Raw genomic sequence first — 23,316 nt, forward strand, 5'->3', positions numbered from 1 at the left:
ACAGGATATGTACCCATAGAATGTTGCACAGCAACGTTCTTCCCACTCCACAGGGATGGGGCCACAAAAGACCCTTGGCATTCACACTCTATGAGTCTGACGAGTCTGATCTGCAAGACAATGGAGCCAATCATAATGGAAGTCAACAATAAAGACATTGGGAATCTTCACACAGTTGAGCACACCCAGTTTGGCTTCATCAAATGCAGATCACGCCTCACGAACTGGGTGGATTTCTTTGAGACAGTTACCCAGGCTACAGATGATTGAAAGGAGCTCCACACAGCCTACCTATACCTCGCTAAGGCCTTTGACACCATTCCCCAGTCAGATATCATAGATGAACTCACCAACTTGTGCATGAATCCATACATCACAAGATGGACTTCAAACTGGCTCACAGATGGATCCCACAAATTAAGAGTTGCTGGCTACATGTCAGACTCTACACCGGCAACAACTGGTGTCCCCCAGGGTTCAGTCCTGGGGTCCCTCCTGTTTGGTATAGACTTCTCAAAAGTACATGCCAACACAGGAGGGTTGTGGTTGACTAATTTTGCTGGGGACTGTAAAGTGTTTGCCATAATAGATTCCCCAGATGAAACAAATATTCTCCAGAAGGGACTCTATGAGACAGGTGTGTGGTGTCAGAATCATGGCCTCAAGCTCAATGTGAAAGAATGCATAGTAATCCCCCTCTGGGGAAAACAAAGTACCCACAGACTACCACATAGGTGTTACCCCCTAAAAACTGACAAGGTAATAAGGGATCTGAGGACACAAGTAGATAGTTATCTTTCCTTTGGCAACCATGTTGCCAAAGTGATTAGGAAATCCTATGTGGCCCACCTAATCAACAAAGGGTTTGCATCAGGATCAAAAGAGGTAGTGGTGGCACTCTACTCTTAAGTCATCAGACCCATCATTGAGTACAATGCACCATTTTGGATGTACTCGACTAAGCATATCCAGCAGCTGGAGAGACCACAGAGGTACCTCACCAAGAGGATTACTGGCCTCAAACAGTTGTGTTATTCAACACAACTGGTAAAACTAAATCTGTTCTCCGTTGCATACCGTCAACTCAGAGGCACACTCTGCCTAACATACAGAGCCATGCCCAACACATAACTGTTGAACATGCTCCATCTACGGATAACAAAATTGAGTCGCACTACACACTCTAGGGCTATGAACCTCATCACAACAATGAATACAACGTGCTGGTGGGATAGAGTACCATCCCAGACACTTGCCTTACTGTGGAACAGAGTCCAAATGTACAACAGACAGATCCCCTTGCTGACAATCTACAATAGGAACCTTGATGAGTGGATGAGAAACAGACAATTCACACCAGGCATCACATCAACAGCCCCACTAGAAAGGATCTTAGGGTACTAACTATTAGAACTAGGGCTTAGGAGACTATGCATGGGGTGCTGAAAGCTGCAAAACTTGCCTAGGCTAATATATGCCTTTGTGAAGATAGTCTACTACATACCTATGCACCTATGTGACAGGTACATGTCTACAGATAGTAGATGTGTACTTCATTGTACTTTCATGTTGTACAACAGGCACATGCACCACATACACTGTAATGCTTACAGATACTGGTGGCTATTATGTACAGTGGGTGAGATGTGCACCTCACGTCTTGTGTGCCATTGGGATGTGTGCTGGATGGTACAGTCCTGGATGGCTCCCTGTCATGGTCACCCTCTTACACACATCTCTGCCCATCCATCTTTGGCTTGTTATACTGTGTTCCCCCTACATATATATAGGTACATAGATAGGTAATAGGCTATCTGCCTGAAGGCATATATTAGTATGGCCAGAGTGGGCAGCTATCACCACACATGGGGTTAGTTTCCTAGGCCTCTGTGTAGTAGAGCTGATGAAGTGATCCATGGTGTGACAATTCAGTTTCACATACACTCATCAAGGCTCCTCTGGAAGAGTGTCAGTGAGAGACTCAGCTTAATGTAGGTTGGGAACCTGTTCCAAAGCAAGGGAAGTTTGTGAGTTAGTAATGTATCCCTCCAACATGTTCTATTTATTGTTGTGATGATGATATCCTTAGAGCATGTGGCACAGTGAGCTTGGGTTTACATCAGAAAGAGCATGTACATCAGTTCTGCATTGGGCATGGACCTGTCTGTTGGGCAGAGATTGCCTCAGTAGACAGTATGCAACAGAGTACAGATTGAGTTAACTTCAGTCTTGTTGCATGGGGCAACTGTTTGAGGCCAGTAATCCTCTTGTTGAGGTACTTCAGTGGTCTTTCCAGCTGCTGAAGGTGCCTAGTCAGATTCATCGCAAGTGTGCCGTGATACTCTCTGATGGGTCTGATGAGGAGAGGGAACCTCCTTTGACCTACATGCAAAGACTTTGGCAATTTGTGGGAACACATAGCATGATTTCCTAACCACTTTGTGAATGTGTTTCTGGAAGTAGAGATGACTATCCACATGTGTCCATAGATCCCTTATTATTACCTCCATATTTAGGGTGTTGGCACCTATGTGGTATTTGTATGACTGTAGCTTGAGGCCATAATTTTGACACCACATCTGTCTGACTGAGACCCTTTTTAATGATGTCTGTGTTGTCCCAAACATTGATTATGACAACCTTTTTGCAGTCATCCACAAACTTTGCTTACCACAGCCCTCGTGTGTTTGACTGTATTTCTGAAAAGTATACATCAGACAGGAGGGGTCCCAGGACTGAGCCACAGGAGACAGCAGTTGTTACCAGCTTACAGTCCAACAGGGAGACCACAATTATTACCTTGTGGGATCTATCTGTGCCCCAGTTTGCAATCCATCAGATGACATACGTTTTTATGCACAGGTTGTTGATTTTGTGAATACGACATGTGTGTGGGATGTTGGAAAAAGGCTTTTCAAGGTCTATGTAGGCCATGTGTAGCTCATTTCATTGATGTATGTCCTGGGTAACTGCCTTGAAAACTGTCTAGCAGGTTTAGGGACCATGATTTGCCCCTGACCAAACCAAAATGGGTTGGGTTAGGTGTTTGTAGGCTCTCAATAGCTTTGTTTATGGGTTTCATAATGATGGACTCCATGGCCTTGCAGATCAGGCTTATTAGGCTTATAAGACAATAGTTCCCATGGTCTGTTGTGCACCAATACTTGTGGAGTGTGACAAACGTTGCTGTAACCCATTCCACAGTTTCATATCCTGTACAGAGGGTGAGTCTCAACAGACTGTTCAGGTGCAGGGTCTGTTTGCATTAGAGTTCACGTATGACACAGCCAGGGAAACCATGTCATCCCATAGACACCATGTTATTAGGTTTGAATAGAGCCGTTTAACCATTGTAGATGTGATTTCTGGCTTTTCACAATCTCCAGGTATGGCAATGGGCCCTTTTGTCAGTGAGAGGGGGGTAAATATGTATGAACCTGTCTGACAAGATGTTGGCAATGTCAGTCATGTACATGTATTCATTTACACTTTGCACTGACTCAGAACATATATGAGTTTACATTGGTATTTATGACATAGCTAAAGAAAGCTTCATGGTTCTCTGTGGACTCTTTGGCAATATTTTTGCCAGAACATGGCTTGGATAATGTTAGGAGTGCTCATTGTTTCTTGATGATACTGATCCAAGATCTATTGATCTTCTTTGGATTTTCACTTTCTTAGAACAACTTAAGTACTTGTAGTACATAGTTTGATTATGACAGGGGTCCAATATATTATATGGGTCTGTTTTCATATCACTGAGTGAGCAAGGCAGGATTGGTGAATAGTGACAAGTGTCTGGAGTAAGAACTGCAATTGGCAGATATGTATGGCCCACTGCTGTTCTCAGACATGGCCTAAGTGTGTGAGCATGCCCAGTATGACCTTTCAGTATGTTGTTGACTGAAATTTGCATCGTTTGTTTGTGTGTGAGCATGCCCAGTATGACCTTTCAGTATGTTGCTGACTGAAATTTGCTAAATTTGTTTAAGTGTGTGAGCATGCCCACTATGGGCATATATACTATATGTGTGTAAAAAATCAAGTTGTTTTTTACTTCAGGGCTCACCTTTGTGTTGTACATTGACAGAAAGCATGCTATGCCTGCAGGGCTTCCATGAGTCAATTTGCATAGACTTATCAACATTTCTACATACAGGGGGGACAGCTATTATTTGTGCATTTCTACCCGGCGGGGACACTCCTGATTGTTACTGTGGGTGTACATAGGATGAGGGGTACACCTGACACTTATACAAATTTGCTAGGCCTGCACTGCTATGTCAGGTACTCCATTTCAGTCTGTACTGTTGCCTATTGTACTGGCTTGAGGCATACCACTGTACTACAGACCTTAGCTTCCAATTACATGTATATTAGTTTGTGACTTCATAACCTACCCAACCCACATCACACTGCCTGGCCTGCTGTTATCTGTCTGCATAGGCCTGGGGGGAGGTTACTCATATGCCTCTTCAGAGGGCATGATACAGCATTTGTTTGTGTTTGCGTTTGTCTACAATTGTCCTGCTGGCTGTGACTGTTACGTATGTGACCCCCCCAACTGGTATGTGTGAGTGACTTAAGTTGTGTCTGTGCCCGTGAAATGCTGTCATGGCTTAGTGGTTCAGTACTTTGACTATAGTGCACAGTATCCTGAGTTTGAGGCCTGTCATTGCTTTTAATTTTCCTGCTGGGCAGACCTGACTGGTTAAGGAACAGTAAAGCAGGTGTGAGCATGTTTACCCGACTTTGCTCGACTTTGCCCAACATTGCCCAACATTGCCCAACATTTCCCGGTGTTGCGCTGGTTAGCGTGGTGCGCAGCTACGCATAATTGTATTTAAATATGCTCAATATTGGTAAAATGTGCTTAGCGGTGCTTTATATTGCTTAAAATAGTGCACTCATGCTCAGGTGGTGCTGCAGGGCTGCCTATGTCGGATGCACATAGTACACTCCCTATACATGTTTGAAAACAGGTAGTGTCAAGTTAGGCATCACTTTTACTATTTGTGCGAGTCAGAGAGAGGTGTCATTTCCAGGGTTCCTACTGAGTCAGTGTATGTGCTATGCATTGCCTCTTTGCCAAGGCCAGGGCATACTGGGTATGCCTCCTTCTGCCTACTGGGGCAGGCTCAGGTTGTTCCTTCTCTGAGTCACACTGTGCCTGTGCAGGCCTTGGCAATGGTAGGGGGCTGTTTGGCCCTGCCCCATGTTGTTCCTGCTGCAGTTGTTTCCACAGGATCATATAGTGTAGCATGGCACATACCATAACAATTTGGGTACATGTAGTTGGTGAGCACTGCAAGGCTCCACCAGATGTATCCAGGCACCGGAACCATGACTTGAGCATCCCAAACACATGCTCAGTTATGTTTCTTGTTTGTGCGTGTGCCTCATTATGGAGTTCTTGTTCAGGTGTGTATGCATTTCTGATGGGTGTCATCAGCCATGGCTCCAGTGCGTATCCAGCATCCCCCACTAGGTGACCATCAGGGATGTCTCCATTGGCAAATCTCTGGTACAGCTGCGTCAGATGCCAGATGTGGGAATCGTGATAGCTTCCAGGGCAGCCAGCACACACATTCATTATTATGCCCTGGGCATCACACACGACCTGGCAGTTGATGGAGGGGAAACCCTTGCGGTTGACATAGACCCTTCCCCGCTCACTGGGTGGTTCTTTGATGTGCATGTGCATGCAGTCTATGGCACCCACTACCTCAGGGTATTCTGCTATTTGGTGGAAAAGATGCATATTGCTGGCCAATGCCTCATGGGATTTGGGGAAATATACGTGTTCACCGGCATGTGCTGACATGGCATTCAGGAAATGGTGGAGTGCCCTGGATGCTGATGCCTGTGAAATCCCCATTATATCACACATTGGTCTTTGGAAGGTACCTGTAGCTAGTATTCTTCTGCCAACACATACCTTGGTATCCACTGGAATGGGTTCCCCTCTGTTGGTTCTGTGTGTGAGGCATGGCCAGCACAGCTCAACAATTTGCTGTAGGAGGTCTCTGTCCACCCTATAGTGCTCCACTATCTCCAGCTCATGTAGCCCCTGTTAGGTTACCCTGCGTCTGTACACTCTTCTCCATCTCCTCACTGTGGGTTGCCCAGCAGCATTCACAACATCACCACCCTCAGCACCTTGCACATGTTGGTTTATGATAGCAAGAGCAGCCCCTAACATTTTGTCTGACTTAAGCTTTTTAAGCTTTTCCTCTTTGTATACTGCAGTGTTGTAGAGTTCTTGGGAAAAAACAGGGAAGAATGCTGTTTGCAGAGTTTAAAGTGCTGGGCTGGGCTGGGCTAGTCTGCTGCCTGTGTAATTGGCTGATTCTAATATATTTCACATGGCAGCTCTGCTAGTTCTCCTTGGTTAACTTCCTACTACCTCTTTTCCTTCCTTTTGCCTTTATGTTTCCGCCCGGGCAGCATCTTGCAAATGAGCGCAAATGCACGCACACACACGCACATGCTGTGTACATGTTTGCAAAGAGTTTCCTATCTTTTAACATTGTGCACCTTTGTTTTGAGGTTTTCAAATAGGACAACTGTAGGCATGCCTCTTGCAATCCTGAGCAACTCAAAGCAAACTTAAGCCACTATGCTCCAATTAGCTTACAGCCTGTCTGACACATCCCCTCATGATGTCACCTATATTCTACTCTACGACTCACCTACTCCTACTCTTGAGACATGGCTCACATACTGGGGAAAATTGGGATTCACTATCCTTATCCTCATTTGCATAGGATTGCCTACTAATGCATGGTTACATCTCTGACACTGAGCTTCCCCCTCTTAGCAACCACTACTCAGTGGCCATGCTGTCTTCAGCCTACATTCACCTGCATGGCAGAATAAGCTTTTTAGTAAAAATGCCTATTTTTGGCTTTTTTAAATTATTTTCTTGTTTTTATAAGAGCCGCACATTTGTGCAGTGCTGCGCTATGCTTAAACATTGGAGATCGGGGGAAAAAAAGTTAGATTTTTTTATTTTTAAACATTTATAAATGCCAGTGGCCTTATATTTGACCATTGGCATGCATCCTCAACTGTATGCATCCTTTATTTGGAGCTGCCATAGCTCGGTTTAGCTATTTGTAGAACGGTACTCCGTTACCAACGGAGTACATTTCTGCAGATAACACTAATCTTCCACGGACAGGTTAGTGTTTCCTGGATCACAAATTTACCTCATTTGCATAGCTTTCACTAGCAAATGAGGTAATTTGCATATCATGACACTGTCCGTGCAAGAGTAGTTTTAGCAGCTCTCGTGCACGCCCCTGCCGGCTGTTCCTGGATCGCACGGCAGACATATTGCCTGTTTGACGTCTTACACTACTCTACAACTCCGTGCAAGCTTTTGTAAATCCAGCCCATATATGTATATGTATAAATAAATAAATATTACCAAAGTACATACGATGATGTACCCATAACACTATGTGCATATATATATATATATATATATGTAATATATAATATATATATATATATATATATATATATATATATATATATATATATATATATATATATATACACTTGTAAATAGGTGTATTGTATTGATGTACTGCAAAGAAAATACAAAAACAACAATATATTCATATCATAAACTGTATAATAATATCAACATGTTAGTTAATTATTGCTTTTGAACTAAAATGGGTTTGATGGATATATAATCATTAAGACCAGGCAAGGTCGAAGCATCAGTGAATAATTGCTACCACACCTCTTTATATCCCTGGGTGGCCCTATATATATGTACTGTTCATTGGTAGGATAAATTACAGCTGCTTATTAAGTGGAAATACATCAGTTCTAATGAAGTTACATTAAATAATACCTATTGAATTTTTAAACCAAAAATGTTTCTTATAGCTATTTATTTTTATATTTTAACAATATTAGATGTGTGTAATACATGATCTTAATATAGTTTTATTAGTATTTTTATTGTTATTCATCAACTCCTATGTTATAAGGTATATTTAAGGCATTGCACTTTAAAGAGAGATTATTTAAACGTCTTTTTGGCGCCAACATTTGATATTTAAACTGTTGTAGGAGTCTGTTTTATGTTCTGAAGAAGCCCACATTTGATGGGTGAAAGCGCTTAACTATTTTGATGAAATAAAGAAGTTATTTTATTCGTTGGATAGTTCTGTTACCTTTTTGATATCCGTGACAAGTAACATCTGCGTGTTCTGCTTTTTTATGGTATCATTACCACAATTAACAGAACATGCTAGAGGAACAGGTTCATAGCCCAGTGACTGCCCATGCTCTGGAACAGACTTCCCATATATGTCAAGCAGAGCACCTCACTGTCCTTCTTCATGAGAAATCTTGATGAGTAGATGGGAAATAGAAAGTTCAACCCAGGGATCAGTCCAGTGGCTCTACTTGATAGATGAGCTGGGAGATAATGTTGGGCAGCACAATGCCAGGGCACTTTTATGGGCTAGGCTTGTAAAGCTCCAGGGCCATTAGCCTAGTACACACCTATGAACCTATGAACTTATGAAACTCAAATCTATGTAATTATTTAGTGACTTCAATCCTTGGTGATATGCCAAAAAAAACAAATAAACAAACAAATAAAAATATTATGAGGAGCAGATGATAAATATGTCATAAATCTGGACATTCTGTGAAAATCCAGACAGTTTAGAGGTATAAACATCTTTATGGGGAATTTACCAGATCTGAATATAAAATGTCCAGGGAGAAACCATTGTTCCTGACATGAATCAAATTTCTAAGGAACTGCAGTAAGTTATTTGACAGGCTCTACCAGCAGCAAACACATGATGATTAATATCTGAGCCTAACATAAGGGATTTAGAGACAGCAGTATACTGGCATAACTCTTGGTTGTGTGAAGGTAAACAGTCTATATTTATAAGGTGCTTTTGCTAGACTGCATATTGAAATGGCACAGCTGTAGCCTACCAACATAGCCAAAATCAGCCCAAAAGAACCTCAAGGTATTACTGCTCAATTACAAGAGCCTATAAAAAAAACCTACTCTCTCTCTCCACTAGCACTTAAGAAAATAGGTATCGGTGCAGTTACTGTGACATGGTTTAAAGCAGCAGACAGTTATCTGGCAGTGAATGATTTCAGTATCTTCCACACTTTTAGAGCAGTATCTGCACAAATAAGGGCTAAAGATGGAGGTGTCACAGTATACATCAATGACAAGCATACCTCTAGGTTTGTTGGAGAAGATGATGTGTTGGAGTTCCTTAATGTGCTTATCACCATAGTCAACATCCTGCACTATATATCGTAGCCCACTATAGGTCACCCTCCATGTCCCAAAAAGCTGACAATGCTTACTTGGACCCGCTGGAGACACTTACCATCCAACCTAATACTCTACTCATGAGAGACTTTAATTAACCTTCTATAGATTGGAATCCTACACAGCCTCAAATCTATAGGCACATAGATTCTTGGACATTATAAATATGAACTCCTTTGACCAAATAATGAATACGCCCACTAAAGGTGTTAACATACTGGACCTTGTGTATGCTGCACCTCCCATGCCTCGTCTTCTCCAGTAAGTTACGACCATAAAGTTGTCTCCTTCAAAATTAAAATCAACTCCATAATCGAATTAAGACCAGTAACATTTAGAAACTATTCTTAGGCAAATTACCTGTTATTAAGTGATGGTTTGTCAAAACTCAGTGCCCCTTCAAACCCAGAAATCACACCAGCCTATGCTGACTTCCTCTCAGAAACTCGGTACAGCCATGTCAATAGCCGCAGATTTGCTGCTGTATCTACCAGAAGTAAGCCCAAAACTACCCCCAGAAATAAATCGCCCTGTTGGTGTCTCAAATTAAACATGATGTACAACAAAAGGAAAGAAATACAGAAAAAATCAGGAAGGATAATTCCTTTAAAGATAAAGTTATTCTCATCAAAGTAAATATGTAGCTAAGAGGGGTAATTAGGTAAAGCAAAGCCAACTTTGATGTTAAGTTATCCTCAAGGGTGAAAGATAACCACAAGGCCTTCTACTGCTATGTCAGAAACCTCAAGGGCAGCACACAACAGTGTTCTGAACCAGTGGTTAATGGCACCACATTCACCAAGCCTAGTTATATAGTGAACCTGATAGCAGACAAATTCAGTTTCAGCTTTACTCATAAAATTGTGTTTTTTCTGGCAAATCATTAAGGGGTGAAGTCAGAAAATAATGACAGATGTTTGAGTTTCAGACTTCATACCCTTGTGAAAATTCATGCTAACCTGTTATTACATCAACTTTCTGAGTTTGCAAGAGCAATATTTTAAAAGTGTCCCTATTTTGGGGCCTTTGTACCCCCCATTATTTATGGCTTTTTCCATATTTCTTTCTCTAATAGATTGAGAGTTATGCCCCCCAAAATTTTCTCCAACATTACCCCACCAACTATAATGGCTACACTCACTAAAGCCAAGGATATGGCCTCAATGGGCCCTGATAACATCCTAGGAAGTCTCATGAATAGCCTAAAATGTCCCCGGGATTCATGAAGCCTGCGCCAGGCGTAGGCGTAGCATAGGCGTTCTAATGCCAAATATGGCCACCGAGTGATTCAGGTATGATCTGATTCCATGTGCACTCTCGGTGCATGTATGCTAATCATCCCATGTGCAGTAGTGCCGCATGCAAATGAAGGTACATAGTGATTCATGAAGTGGTGCAGGTGTAGCGTAAGCATACAGAAATGTAAACCAAAAAAATGGTTTACATTTTTTCAAACAGAACATCGGAGCCATGAAAGTGGACCAGACTTATGTATTACAAAGTTAACATATGCCAGTGGCTAAATATACAGCCAATGGCATAAAAAAGCACACACAACACATAAAAAATAACATTTAATGTCATGGCCACACTAACGCAAAGTACAACCGCAGTGCATGTGTGCGCAAATGGGAACACAAGGAAAATATATATAGATGTCATAAAACTGCAATGTAACACAAATCATGATTTCGCCATAATAGTCAATGGTATGCATGCTACACCACAACCAAGGCACAAGGGTTGCTAAGGGTCTGTGACAGTGTTTGGCATGGTAACTAGGAATTAGTAGTCAATGCCATGCAAATGAGGCAAGTACTACTAAATCGCAAATGCCTTTCCGGAGTTAGGCTGTACCACACCGAGTAGCAGTATAACACCGAGGAGTGGCCTGGAGGTAAACATGACATCAGGATAGGGGTGTACCACCATAGCTGTAAGCAGATTGGAGCATTGCTAATCTGGGTTGCCCATTCTTAAGCAATTCCACAGGATAGGGATGTGGATGTAGCCATAGCTTTGCTTAGCTGAAAGCACACAAGGTGACCGAAAGTGCATGTGTACGCAGATGACAACGCGCTCGAAACCTGGTAAACGGCTGTGCGAGGCGCACACCACAGCTGAAACAGGAAGGTTACGAGAAGACAATAAGAAAATGCTGCAGCAGGGTAATTGGAGTACAACTGAGTAATTAACACCTATTAACTCACAGTGGGCCATTGACGGTAGCTAACAAGGCTGCTAGCAGCAACCTGCAGAACAGGAAAGGGGAGGTGCCGGATTGCAAAGAAAAGAGAACTGTCACAGCAGAGCAAAGCAAACCTGCAGTAGATCGGCTACAGAACACATTTCGCAATACAATCCTGGGTTGGGAAAGTACAAAATAAGAATGCAGGCTTCTGGATACATGCCTGACAATGGGAGGGGAATTGGTTTGAAAAATGAAGGCAAGGGCAAGAGGTGATCCACGGCAGCCAAGTGTAATTCAACATCAAAGGCCCCACAATAGCAGTACCTGCGGTAAAACCCATAAGTAAGATAACCCGCAGCTTGGATTGTACATACACACCCTATGACATCATCAGCTTCCAAAGCACAATAGTATAAAGTGTGAAGGCACCTCATACACACTTGTGTATTCCCAAACACTGCACCATCAGTGTAAACAGATGGGGAACTTTTAAAATGTACATGTTGGGAGCTGCCATAACTTTGATTCATCAGGAAGTGTTGGAGACTGAAGGTGGTGTGAAGGATGATGCTGACAACCACCTCAGGCACCGGAGGAGGAGAAGAGTGTTCAGACCAAGGGTAACCTACCAGGGGGCTAGATGATCTGGAGATAGTAGAGTGTTACAGGGTGGACAGGGACATCATACAGCAAATCATTGAGCTGTGCTGGCTACGCCTCAGAGCCAGAAACTACAGAGGGCAACCATCCCAGTGGACATGAAGGCATGTGTAAGTTTGAGAATACAAGCCACAGGTACCTTTCAAAGGCCAACTGGAGATATCATGGGGATCTCACAGGCAAAAGCATCCAGAGTACTCCACCAGTTCCTGCATGGCATGTTGCCACATGCCAATGAGCATATATAATTCCCCCGAACTCAGGAGGAGTTGGCCAACAATATGCGCCTCTTCGACCATGTGGCAGACTACCTGGAGGGACTGGGTGCAATAGACTACATGCACATACACATCAAGTCACCACCCGGTGAGCATGGTAGGCGCTACATAAACCGCAAGGGAAACCACTCCATCAACTGTCAGGTCGTGTGCAATGCCCAGGGCATTATCATGGATGTGTGTGCTGGCAGCCCTGGAAGCTACCACGACTCCCACATCTGGCATGCCTCACAGCTGTACCAGGTATTTGTCAGGGGGGGACATCCCATATGGCCATCTTGTGGGGGATGCTGGCTATGCACTGGAGCCATGGATGATGACTCCCATCAGAAATGCACACACACCCATGCAAGAATGCCATAATGAGGCACACGCACAAACCAGAATCATCATAGAGCATGTGTTTGGGATGCTGAAATCATAGTTCCGTTGCTTGGACATATCTGGTGGAGCCTTGCAGTACTCTCCAGGCAAGTGTGCCCACATCTTCATAGTATGTGCCATGCTACATAATATGATCCTGTGGAAACAGCTGCAGAAGGGACATAATGGTGAAGGCCATCACAGCCCACTGCAATTGCCAAGGGCACCACAGGCCCAAAGGGATTCAGACCATGAACACCCTGTGCCAGCCCCAGTAGGCAGACGGAGGTGTGCCCAGTATGCCCATGCCTTGGCAAAGAGAGAACGTATAGCACATACACTGACAGTGTAGGCCCCTATGGACTGACACACTTCTCCACCTGCACACACAGTAAACATGGATGGCACACACACACGACCACCTGTAAATTGTCATAGGTGGTCTACTGTGTGCATCCTACATAGGCAGCCCTCAATTATTGCACACACAACTGCTATTGGCACAAGGTAAGTCAATACCTGAACAGTAAATTAATCTAACAGCATGTGTTGATACTGTATGTATAGGTTCCTAGGTACATTGGTAGGTACATGCCTAACTGTCAGAGGCCATTCATAAGCCTAACCAAATGTGTCTGCTGTCACCACCCCATTGATTAACTAACTGTCCCTCTGTGCAGCAGAGCCAATTGTGGGATCCCTGGGGTGTAACCACTGTTACCACCCACTCTGCAAAGATTCCCTGGTGTGTTAATGAGGGGCTCCATATAATGTAATCAGGGATGTAGTTCCAAAGCATGGGGAGTACCCATGACAGGTATCTGTCACCCCAGCATTCTCCAGTTATGGTTGTGGCAAGGTGTAGCTCATTACAGTGTGTGGATCAGTGTGACATGGATTCCCATAGTTGGAGCATATCCATTAAGCCTTACTTGGACATACCATTAACAGGTATCATCCATATGTACACCAACAGAGTTAAACATTTGTTTGCAGTATGGAGGAACAGCCGTAGTACACTCTACATACTGAACACCATAACACTTGTACATATCCAAGATGCCTCAGCAGTAAAGCCACTGACTGTATCGTTCATGGTCCCGGTTCCATGACCTGCAAGGGCTGTTATGTAATTCTGATGTCCCAAATAATGGATGTGGGATGCAGGTCATTAGAGCACGTTTAAGCACATGTTAGTGGGTGTTTGCGCCGGTAAGTGCCAGTAAGCGGCGTTTAAACATGACTAAATGGATATGCGCAACACAGGTCTAACCTTTGCTGAATATCGTGCAGATCACAGGCAAAGTTGCCCAGAATTGCTGAAATGTGCGTTATTTACCCTTGTACTAATAGTGCCTGCTCTGAGAGGTAAAATGACCACTGCCAGGAGTAAAGCACGCAACCATGTACACAATCTTCACAATAACCTACCACTAATCTACCTGAGATGTACGAACGGCAGGTGTGTATTGTGACAGGTTAAAACACAAAAGGGCAGACTTTGGGAAATAGTATACACCGCCATGTACCCAATAAAAGGTGTATTCTCTCTCTCTCTCTCTCTATATATATATATATATATATATATATATATATATATATTTATATAGAGAGAGAGAGAAAGGGTGATAGAGAGATATATGTCGATATATATGGATATACATATATATGCAAATATATAGATAGGTTGACAACATCAACACAACCATGGAGGTACATATAAATAGGATACTACCAAATACTGAATGCTTTACATACCGATGCGTGTAATCATGAGGCTTAAAGACCAAAAGACCACAGTACCGAAACACCAGAACCACGAGTACTATTATCACAATGTTAAGGGACATTTAGTTAGTGCTTCTGGTGCTGCGGTTCAGGTAGGTACTGTGTGTAAGTGTGTTTCTGATTACTGTAGTGTGTGTAAGTGTGTGTTCTGAGTGTGGTGTGTGTTTCCAGGGGACTGTAATGTGTGTGTGTGGGTTTGCTTCATGTGTCTGTTTGTGCTATCTCAGAGGTAGATTATTAAAGTAGGTGTGGTGTGGTGTGGGGGGCACAGCCACCCACATGGGGGTGTATGGGAGCATGGCCAACTGGCCATACGTAGTGTAGGATGGTTTGTTTGGATGTGATGGGTAGCAGTGTGTCTGTGTGTGCGTGTATGTGTTCTGTGTTTGTGTTAGTTCTGGGAGTTTGACTGTCGCGAGTTTGAGTGTTCGGTATTGTGGGGTTTGGGAGTCTGGGAGTGGTAATGTGGTCGGTGGAAGTGCATGCATTCCTGAATCCATGGGTATGCCGTATACAGCAGTTGAAGTCTTCAAATATGTGTATAACATGGACCATAGCAATCACACATTCCACCACGACCGAACATTATGAACAAAGGATATGTCTATACACTATTACAAATATGTGCTATGGACATGAGCCAAAGATATGGTTACCACCTGTCCCACCTTGCGAGGGGCAGTCCCTCTATGTGCGGTAGTGTCCTGACCAAAATGAGTACAAATACTAATGTCCTACAATCTCGAGACATTTGGCATGTTCCATATTTAATGTAATTGTTGCATAAAATAGTCATCTGTATCTAAAATACCTACATGTAACAAGAAACAGAATAAGCAAGTAAACTGCTACAAGAATATAAGCTTTTATATAGGCATATATGTAAAGTTCTATACTTTGTACTGACCGTGGATATGTGTCGGCCTCTAAAATCCGATGTGTGTCCTGCAAATGTCCCACTATGGCCATTTGAAAAGGTGGTAACCCAAGCCAAAGAGGTTCAGTCACCAACACAACTCCAATGAGGTCATATATCTGTGACAGAAATACATGAGACAGCTTTCATGTAGCAACATTTCATTACATACTGATGTAGTTCCGAAGGGATTGAAGGACCAACATCACCTGCATGCTATACAGGAACCAATTAACAATGGCTTAATGAATCAGCCTGCAATTACCATAGTATTAGTCCACTAAAGGATAGGTCTTCAAATAGGGAAGGAGCCCTCACACACGTATCGAATATGTATAAATGCAGTTCCTACACACTTGCATCTGCTATGTACACCCACCTACATCTCCCCCGCACCCGAAACAATTGCAATACAGACTGTAATAACATCACAAACATCCACTCACTCTATGACATCTGCAGAAGCCTTAACATACCTTGTCAGAGACACACTATAATGGCCCTATGTGAAATCGTTGCTGTTGTGCAATGGAAAAGACGCCAATGTTACAGGGTTTGGTTGCAATAACCCCATATCAGACGGTTGTGCGCACACCAGGAAGTGTTACCAATTACTGATTAACAGCACAGTATGATACACATGTACAGTATGCCAAAGATGTCAGGTGAGCACAGCTCAAAACACCTAATGTTTTATACATAGCCACACAGCCTTGAGCTGCCCAAACATCCTTGCCACACCTAAACATTTTCAGATGTATCAGGTAAAAACCCTACAGAAGTAGCACTGTTCAGAAATATAACAGCTAGACTCACGTGTAGAACTACATCCTCTAGCTGTTACACACAATCCATGGGGGCCATGAAGTTAATATATCTCTGTGTATCTCCATATAGCTGTAGCAATTTATCACAAACAGCACATCCAGGCCGTCTTCCTTGAAGGTAGGGCAAAGGGACAACGCCCAAGTGGAGTATTCAATTATACACCACTGTTGCCATGTCAATGGCTAATGGAGTAGCTGCATAGCTGATGTGCATGTAATCATCTACTCCGGAACACCAATTGGTGGCAGGATACCACATGTTACTGATATCTAAGTATAAAAGGATGGCTTGTCATACATTCAAACCGGATGTACATACCAGAAAAACATTACAACAAGGATTGCAACACAAAACGAATAGGATTTATATTACCGTCAACTCAGGTTACTAATAAGGTATGTCGAACACTCGGTATGTCAGTGTATGTAGTACCTGTTCTGTAATAATTAAAGTGTACGCAATAAATATAGTGGGAAAAGGTATTATGTAGTGATGTATTTTTGAGCATAGTAATGCTCATAGAAATTGTGTGTACTGCTGTAGGCCACAAGGTAAGCACCTCATACATCACAAGGGATGCTATACAAGGACTTTGAACACAACAATTCCACTCCAGCCGCTGTCAGTGGCAGGTTTGGTCCAACAAGTACGTGCCATAACAGGAGATAGTATATGCTGATATACTGTAACAGTAGGCATATGTATGGGCGTATAACTGAGAATAACATGTCTAAGGTGGTCCTGCTGTGCAATCATTATTTGCATTGTGGGATACTGTGGCAAAAATGTGTAATGTACAGTATTGTAGGTAGATATGTCTAACATTTTACATACCATTACTGTTATGTTATGCAAACATCAGGTATGTCTATTGGCATGTACAATACATAATAACAGGATACATATGACTTGTAGTCACCAGACAGTGTATCAACATGATAGCTAATTGAAATGGAAGAGCTAATCAATTATCCATTCACAAAGGACATGTAATAGCTTCATAGGTTCATAGTTAGGTACTATGCTGTCTGGCCAAGGCCATTCGTAAGCCTAGCTACAGTGTTTTGACTTGCGGCACCTCCCTAAGTTAGTGTCCTGTGCCTATGAACAGTAGAGCCATTAGTTTCCTGCGCCTCTGTACAGCAGAGCCACTGCAGTGATCCCTGGTGTACATGACTGTCTCCCATCCACCCATCGAGGTATCTCTTGAAGAGTGCTAGTGAGGGTCCCTGCCTGATGTACATAGAAATCATGTTCCAAAGCATGGGGAGTGTCCGGGTCAGGAATGTATCCCTCCAGCATGTCCTAGTCATCATTGCGTTTAGGTACATATCCCAGAGCATGTGGCTATCAGGGGCTTTTGCTTATGTGGAGCATATCCATCAATACTGTTTTGGACATGGGCCTTGTATGCTCAGCAGAGATCACCTTTGAGTATGCGGTATGCAAATGAGTGTAGTTGGGGTTTCTGTAGTTGGGCTGCATATGTCATCCTTCAGAGGTCAGTATCCCTCTTGGTGTGGTAATGTTGTGGTATTTCAAGCCGTTGCTGTTGTCTCATAAGGTATATCCCAAATGGGGTGTTGTACCCTTTAATGTGTTTCATAAGTTATTAGTAGAGAGGCACAATGGCTGCCTTTGTTCTGGCTACAAACCCATTAGAGATTGGGGGGCCATGTAGAAGGATATCCACACCACTTTGCCAATATGGTTATCAAAGGAGTGAATGCTATCTACTTGGGTTCTAAGATCCCTTATTACGTCTTATGTATGTAGGGGACTACCACCTATGTGATAGTCCATGGGTGATTGGTGTAATCCAAAGGGAATGTCTATGCACCTTGTGGCATGCAGCTTGAGGCCATGTTATTGACATCAGGTATCCATCCCAGTGACACCCTTATGAGGGTGTCTGTATCAGCTGGGGAATCAATCATGGCCCCTAGTTTGCAGTCGTCTGCAAATCTTTTCAGGGTAAGTCCTCCTGTGCTAGCCTGTACCTCAGAGAAGCATATATCAAACATGAGGGGCCCTATGACCAAGCCCTAAGGGACGCCAATTGTAACTGATTTACAATAGGACCTAGAGTATGCTACCCTCACTGTGTGGGTTCTGTTCGTGAGCCACTTTGCATAACATCTCGTGACGTAGGGGTTAATGTGCAGGTGGATGTGTATGTTGACAATACCAGAATGGGGAATGGTGTTGAAAGCCTTTGAGAGATCAAGGTAGGCTGTGTGGACCTCCTTACCCTCATCTACTGCCTTAGTAACTGTCTCAAAGGACTCCACCAGGATTAGGAGGCATGGTCTGCCCCTAACAAATCCAAACTCGGTGGGATCAAAGGTTTGGAGGCAACCAATGTCTCTGTGAATGAGATCCATGTTGATGTGCTCCATAGCCTTGCAGAACAGTCTAGTCAGGTGTATAGGGCAATAGTTCCCCTGGTCCATTGTGGCACCACCTTTGTGGAGTGTAATAACTGCTGCTGTACACCATTCAGGGGCCACAATGCCTGATGCAAGGCTATTATTGAATATGGTGCCCAAGTGGGGAGCCAGTTCATTCTGAAGTTTGTGGATATCGCAGCCTGGGATGTTGTATGGTCACATAGATGATGTGTTCCTTGCTTTAGAGAGTGCAGCTTTGAACTGCACAGTTGTGATTGCAAGGGCTCTGCATCATTCCTGTATAGATATGGGCCCTTTAGGGTGTGAGAGGGGTGTAAAGTTAGCACTGAACCTATCTGGCAGGATGTTGCCAGTATCATTCAGTTCTGTAATGTTCATGCCTTACTGCTGTATGTCAGAGCAGATGTGGGTATCGCCATCGAGAGTAGTGACATACCTCTAGAAAACTTTGTGGTAGTCCTTGGAATTAGTCGCGGTTATGTTTAGGTAGCTAGCTTTGGAGGATGTGATAAGGGATCTCAGATTCTTACTGAGGCTGACCAGGGAGCTCCTCCACTCATGGGATTGTACTCTACTTTGCAACAGTCTCCTCATTCTGTTGTACATTATGTCCATGGCAGTGGACCACCAGCATGGTCTCCATTTTCTGGTGGGTACTGTCATGGTTCTGTTTGGATTAGCATGATCCATGCAGTTGTGTAAGTGCTAATTAAGTGCAGTTGTGTATGATTCAGTGGTTGTAACTGTATTGTCCATCTGCACAGGTGTCATGACATTTACTACTGTTGTCATAAGAAGCCTGAAGTTGGCTTTGTAGAAATATTGTACTGTGTTTTCCATAAAGGGTGTGGTGCCGGGATGTGGATAACAAGGGTGATTAGCGTACGTTCAGATCTGACCAACGAGGAGATAACCCCAGGTGTGGAACACCACTCACACATGTTGATAATGACCAGGTCTAGGAAATTGTTGCCCCTGGTGGTGGTGTGGATAGGTTGATCCAGGCAACTGGAGGTTATGAATGCCAGAAAGCATTGGCCTAATGTGTCGGTACATGAGTAGGTATCCTAGTTAATGGTGGGGTAGTGTTAGTCGCACATCAATAGTGTGTCTGCTTGAACCCTACTTTCCAGTACACCAAGAAGTGAGGACCATTAACCATGGGGTATGGTGGGGGATCTGTAGCAAGCTACAATTTGTATAGCAATTATGGTCAGAGTTAGTTGCACTTGGATAACCTCTGATGCATTATGCTAAGCAACTAGCCTAGAGGTGTGGATATCCTTAGGAGATATGGACACACCTCCACAGTGGGTGTTCCAGTCCTGGTTACATGACTGAAAGGTGTGGTATGAGTAATAGCCTGGTAGTGCAGGGGTGCTCTCAGGAGCCTAGAAGCAGGTCCCAGTCACTGCACAGATATCGAAGTGGTCCATTACAAGGAGTGCCTCGGGTGAGTGCATTTGAGATGAAGACGTCAAGCACTGAGTAGCATTACCCTTGGGTTTTGCTTGCCTGTTCCTGTTATGGTGGTGAATATGTTATTTGAACTGTACCTAAAACAGGCACTATAGGAGCAGCAAGAGCCTTAGCCATTATCTGGAATCCCAGGTCTGACAGGTGCAGGCCATTTGTGCCAAAGCATCGTGTTCTGTTGATCATGACATTCAAAGCAGACAGATACTGGATACCCTTGGAATGACACCAGAAGCATAGCCAATTGTTGAAGTAAATCATTTTGTCCTTGTACTGTGTTATCAGTCTGGACAATGGCAGAATGATACTCAGGGCTAGGGCGATACCTGCCTGGGCTACAAGATCTGAGAGCTATTCCATGTCTCTATACATGTAGTCCAGGAAGGTGCATCTCAGGGCATTCACACTAATATGTACCTGTTGAGAAGTGACCTGAGTGCATAGGTTATGTTGTGGATCCTGTTACCTGACAGGCAGCTGACAGTAACTATCTCCTTGTGTAGCCTGGTGAGTGGGACATCAGTGTGACCACCTATAGATTCACCTATGACTAGTGTGCTGGGTACGTTATTTCACCCTATTGGCTGTGGTTGATGGGCACACTGAGTCTGTAGGCTATAAGTAATTGGTGTTGTGTTGGGGGATGGTGGCTGCCTGTGTTTCTGCTTTGGAGTTCTCTGTTGCCTAGACAGAGTAGTATTGAGAAGCTCCGAAAATGTTGTTTCCTTACTATGTGTGGCCTGTGGTGGTGGAGATCTAGTGAGACTATGTGATGAGTGTGGTGTGGTGCAAACATTTAACATCCCCACATGATTATCAGGTTCAGTCTGGGTTGGAAAGAGCTTTACCTCCAGCATGGCTAGATATGTGCATCTCCCACAGGTTGTAGTGCTGTATATTAGGAGGGGGAGTATTGACTGTGTACACAAGACAAATTCTATATTGCCTCATAATGCCCATATTCATCATATAGACAGGCGAGAACACTGGGAATTGACACCTGGACATGCCTGAATATTTAACTATTTCCCACTAGATAAGTGAGGAGAGTGTGTACAAGAGCTGTTTTACTCTAAGCAAGTGGGAAATGTAAGTGCAAACAATGATTACTTGTAGGTAATGAGGAGGATTGAGTGCTATAGTAATTAGCAGCTCATGTAGTGCTTATATGTTATGAACAAGTGCTGAACATGAATAAGCAGTCCAGATAGGGTGTTGGATAACATAAACACACTGCCCCCCCAACAGGTACATAATCACATATCCATGTGCCCTACAGAGCCCCTGTAACCATAACTATGATGGTACAAGGTGCACTCAGGCTGCATGGGACCTGTCCACATCCATGGTTGTATCATACACATATGGCAAAACAGTTTGCTCTACACATACACATCATGTAAAATATAGCTTCATGTCAGGCTGTGAAAACACTGAATGGTGCACACCAACAGTTATCACAACCCACAAAGTTAGACACCTCTCACAGTGGGAGGCACTGCACTACTACCCTGCTGAGTCTGGTCTGAAAGTCCATGAACCTTAATCAATGTATATGTTGTTAGCAGTACAGATGTAGATGACAGTACAGATGATTTCACTCTGCATATCATACCTGTGACAGGTCATAGGACATCATCACCCATACTGTATTCCACCTACACTCAGTATACTAGATGCACATTTGTATGTCATAGGAGTGTTATGCCAGTGGACTGTTGACAGAACCAACACTACAGAAGGTGTCTGAGTAATATGTGCATATCACACTAGTGCCAGCTACAGTAAAACAGGGTTAATTCATTGTACTCCCACTCATTGTAGCCCATACCACACAGACAAATGGGAGGCATCTGCCTATGTAAGTTTGTAAATGTCTATGACCTAGGAGCAATAGTTGACTCAGTGTTGTGGACAACATACAGATGGGGCTTTGTGGGTGAGGTGTGTGACATATGTGCACAATCTGACAGCTGCATATTGCATTGTCACCGCTAGGTTAATAACCCTGTACCCATGAACTACCACCTAGGAAGCGGTCAACATAATGGACACTGTGTGTAAGGGATGCTGCTGTGCAGTTTACCTCCCTGAGCTAGTGACATCACCAAGCCTATTAGGCAGTCATAAGAGGCAACCCTAGTCATGACAGGGTGCCATCCATGAATATAGAGATCATTGTACAGCCATACTCATCACTCATGCGATCTATATTGGATCACATATCACCTTTAAGGGGTAGTAGCCATGTTTGGATGGCCGACATCAGCCTTCACAATCCTCATCTCCACTATGTAGCATGATGCCTACCCTGCATAAAGACATGTCCAACACTGTGATGTTGGGCATGCTACACGTACATATCCTGATCTCAAATACATACTTCATGGACATCCACCTTCCTAGTACAAGGATTGCCACATGCTGGACAGATCATTGTGCCATACACGTTACATATTCCTGCCATACTATGCAACCCTGTCCAGCAAAGCTGCACATTTTACCTCTGTCAGACATGGTGTGATGACCACATGGTAGATGTATCATTAACCGTGTGGATCAGTTATGTGGCACTGCTTCACCTGGCGCCGGAAACATGGCTGTCTGCTACAGCTAGGTAACCTTACATCCTAGGCTCATACATGGCTCAGGGCATACAGACTACTAGATGACCTTGGCCTTACATGCTATAGTTGATAACCATCCCTGCAAATACCATCAGGCTAGCCAGTGTCCCATGTGTATCACATGTGCAACATAGGCGATACGTGGCAGGATGTTGAACTGCTGTACAGTGCCATGTAGATGTATATGGCAAAACACATGCATGTAAAGGCTTCCATGTGCATAACTGCAGTGTCACAGGTCATGTCTGTTAAGGCAGTGTATGTGTTTATATGTGACATATGCACAGCATCAAGGTTGACAGCATTAATGTGGACACATCCAGGCATGTGCTGATAGGTAAGAACACCAGTACAGGCAAACAAACATGCCCACATCAAGACAGCATCCACATGGAGTATGAGCAATGTAATCAGGTGACACACATATATGGTGATAATATC

This window comes from Protopterus annectens, chromosome 4.part0 (assembly GCF_019279795.1).
Source record: "Protopterus annectens isolate FY-2018-M chromosome 4.part0, PAN1.0, whole genome shotgun sequence".
NCBI lineage: Eukaryota > Metazoa > Chordata > Ceratodontiformes > Protopteridae > Protopterus > Protopterus annectens.